General features: G+C 42.9%; 1 non-coding gene across 1 annotated transcript; it reads right to left on the bottom strand.

The window, feature by feature from the left end:
- Positions 1-2467: 2467 nt before the first annotated feature.
- Positions 2468-2571, bottom strand: LOC113457387. The gene has a single exon (XR_003377975.1). It is a non-coding gene; the product is annotated as a U6 spliceosomal RNA (small nuclear RNA).
- Positions 2572-4062: the final 1491 nt, after the last annotated feature.

Genomic DNA, 4062 nt, shown 5'->3' with positions numbered 1-4062 from the left:
CTCTAAGGTCCTAAATTTAGAGTTGGGATTATGAAGAACAGATAGCATGACCCTTGGCAAGGGGTTGTGGGAACGAAAACCTAGTGGGGTGCTTAAGAAAAGGACCTGAGTCAGCTGGACACCATGTCAGCAGATGAGTGCCACTGAGGGTTCAGAAATGTCCCCTTGAGCTTAACACTGGCTTCCTAGCCAGAGCCCTCATTTTCTTTCCTTAGAATGGACTCGGTGCTCTTCAAAACAACTGAAGACAGGTGCTGATGGCCAGTCAAGTGACAGGACCAGGCTTACCCAAGGACTCGCATGCCGTTTCACAACGTCGTCATGAGATTAGATGCTATTCTTAGTTTTCCGAAGCACGGGGTAACCATCAGCCTCAGCTGGATGTTGAGTAACTTGCCTGAAGTCACACAGCTAGTCAATGACAGAGCTGAGATTCAGGCTTCTGGCCGCTGACTCAGAAGTCTGGGCTTTTAACCACAGCTTTGTGCTACCGCCTGGAGGGTCAAGCTGGGGAAACATGATTGCTGTTATAGACATACATATTACATAAAATATACATTATGTGTATAGATGCATGTGTATTGAAAAGCATTTTGATGAATTTTTGTATTTCATTCACTCTGAAGCCCAGGCTGGACTTAAATCTGTGATCCTTCTGCCTCAGTTTCCCCAGTAGCTGGGGCTATAGGCCCGTGCCCATATCTCATTTTACTCTCAAACTACTGAATTTAAGCATTATTTTTTTTTTTAACTAGAAAACTCAATCCCATCAGCAGAGACAGACAGAAGACAGGTAGGGACTTGAGAGTGGGAGAGGCCTAAAAGACAAAGTGTCAGACAGACAGACACCTCAAGGACCGGTGTACGTGCTCGTCATATGTCAGGAGGATTTTACAATGCGTATCAGGGCTGCCAAGTCATGAACATTAGGTATATGCAGTTTCTTCGGTGTCAGTTCTATGTCATCTTTAGAGAAGGAAGTGTCAGGTATCGAGGGAAACTCAGAGGCCCAGCAATGCGCATGGTGCACATGCGTACACACAGGCAGGCAAACACGCATACAGGTAAAATAACAGAAAGTTAAGACTCTTGTCCAAGATGAGCTAGAGAGATGCAAGAAGACGCAGTATAATAATCTGTTGTTGTTGTTTTTTATTTTGTTTTGTTTTGTCTTTGTTTTCATTTTGTTTTTTGTTTTCTTGACAGTGTCCTGACACTAGCTGTGTAGACCAGGCTGGCCTCAAAACTCACAGAGATCCACCTGCCTCTTCCTCCTGGGCACTAGGATTAAGGACACGCTCCACCAGACCACCCACACCGCAGCACATCTTCTAAGACTATTGATTGAGTAAAGCCACGTGTGTCGGATCTCACTTGTAATCCTGTTCAGGAGGCTGAGACAGGAGGAGTACTGTGAATTTGACACTAGCTTAGGTCACTTAGTAAGTTCCTGGCTGGCGTGGGCTACAGAGTATGGCTCTGTCCCAAAACAAAATGAAGAAAGATAAAAAATATTTCTAGGCCGGATAGGGTATGCCTATAATCTTCCGATTTGGAAGGAGGATCAGAAGTTCAATCAAGGTCATCCTCTGTCTGCTACACAACCAGTTTTGAGGGCAACTTGATAATATGTGGGACCCTGTCTCTAAACCACACACACACACACACACACACACACACACATACACACTTTTAAGCTTAGGGGGAAAAACCCTTATCCACTGCTGTAGAAGCACAGACTATACAGTTGTTATAGAAATGAGTTTTGAGGTTCTTCAAAACACAAAAACAGAACTGCCATATGGCCCAGCTGTTCTGCTCCCGGCATATTGCTCCGAGAGCTCCATATCTCACCATAGACACACTTGCATATCCATCTTGTCGGCTGCTCTGTTTACTACAGCAAAGAAACGGAACCAAACTAGATGTCTTTCAACAGATGAATGTAAAATGGAAATATGGCGTGTGTGTGTATGTGTGTGATGTTACTCAGCTCTAAAGAAAAAATGAAGTCGCACAGTCTTCAGAAAAATGAATGAACCTAGAATATGTAGCAATAAGTGAGGTCACCCAATCTCAGAAAAAGAAAAGAAACACGTTCTCTCTCAAGCATGGATCTTAGCTAATTGTGTGTGTGCGTGCGTGTGTGTGCGTCAATGCCTGTAAGTTTGGATATAGTATAACATTTAGAAAGAAGGTCAAGAATGGAAAATAGTCATAAAAAAGGACCTCAAGCTATGTTTTAGTCCCTTTCTGTGGTGGATAAGTATGTAAATTGTAACTGAGCTGATCATGAAAGTGTAAAACCCAAAGTGAACCTTCCAGCTTCAGATTGCCCATTCTAACTGTACGGAAGTTCCCCGAGCTACATAGAGGTTAGCCTGGACAAGTGTTTGAGTAGCTGCCTTGATCTAGCTGTGTGATATTTCTACTTGTGAATTCATGACAACGAAGTGAATTTTATTATAAAAATAAGGAACGCTTCACAAATTTGCATGTTTTCTTTGTACAGGGGCCATGCAAATCTCTGTATTGTTCCAATTTTAGCATATGTGCTGTCAAAGTGAGGGCCCAACATAGTTTATGTTTATCTGTTTGGTTTATTTAAACATATATTTTAATTTTATGTGCAGGTGTTTGGCCTGCGTATTTGTCTGTGCACCATGAGCTTGCCCGGTGTCCATGGAGGCCAGAAGAGGGCATCAGATCTGGAGTTACAGATGGCTGTGAGCCATCATGTGGGTACTGGGACTTGAACTCAGTCTTCTGGAAGAGCAGCCAGTGCTCTTAACCACTGAGCCATCTTTTCAGCCCTGCAATGTATTTTTAAAAAATAAATACACCTCTTCAGAAGCTTATCTTTATTAAATATGATCAATCTACTGGGAACTTTAAAAAAGGAATTCTGTACTTATATGGCCAGCAGGGGGCAACTAAATACTTGGAAAAATCACTCTCTGTAAGGAAAAATGTTAAAATTAGGATTGTCTGTTGGCATTGTGCTGTGTGAGACAGCTGAATGCTTTTTTAAAATGGTAATTAACACCTAGGCACACATTCACACTTGGAATTTGTGAAAATAATTAAGCACTCTTAAGCAGACAGATTATAAAACCACATGCTAAGGCCTGTCTGTGCTACACTGTTTGGATTTTCAGTACTCAAGTGTATACCTTGCTTTTATATTTTATTATAACACATTTGAGAATTTAAAAAGAAATAATGACTATAAGACAAATCAGAACCATGGTGAGTTATTAAATACAAAAATTCTGACAGTAGAATATCATCTGGTGTGAGACGCATCTTAGCACGGTCCATACGCACACAGCTATGTGCACACAGGCACATTGGGCTCTTCCGCTCAGTGTGATTCGCGTCTTAGCGTGGTCCATATGCACACAGACGTGTACACACTGGCACATCAGGCTCTGCCTCTCCCCCAGACTGGCTTCTCTGTCCACACGGGATCCTGCCTGTGCTCTCTCCCTGATAGTTCTGCACAGTTCAGGACACTTAGACACAGGAAGAAAGCGGCTCCAGGTGCACCTCCATGCACCTGCCCTGCCAAGGCACCTATTGCCACACTATGGGGAACTTCTTCAGCCCATTGCCAACTACACGAGAAAGACACTTGTCTCTTTATTCTTTCTTTCTTTTTTTTTAAAACCAATTTGCATTTGCCTATCCCCTTATTTGAACATAAACTCTAAAAATGGCCAAGGAACCAAATCATGTTTTGATACTGTTAAGATCATTACACAATGCTGCCCAGTCTTCAAATGCCACAGAAGGGGACAGCTTCTGCAACAAGACGTGTCACGTTCAACTCTTTGTTGTCTGACCACCATACAATCATACAATCAATCTGCATGTTATTTGACCATACAGCCAGAGCTGGAATGCAGCTGTTGGCTTCTCTTCCTCTTTGCGAAACCAATCATCTCCTGTTGTCTACTTTATGCCTTTTGGTCCAGCATGCTGAAGGTGAGTGAACCCTTTCCAACAAAGGCGACAAGTTATTTCTCTCGTGCGGTGACCCTGGCCCTCGGGTGACTCTTC

Source organism: Microtus ochrogaster, chromosome 24, assembly GCF_000317375.1.
Source record: "Microtus ochrogaster isolate Prairie Vole_2 chromosome 24, MicOch1.0, whole genome shotgun sequence".
NCBI classification, from domain to species: domain Eukaryota; kingdom Metazoa; phylum Chordata; class Mammalia; order Rodentia; family Cricetidae; genus Microtus; species Microtus ochrogaster.
This window is presented reverse-complemented; position numbering and strand designations above follow the sequence as displayed.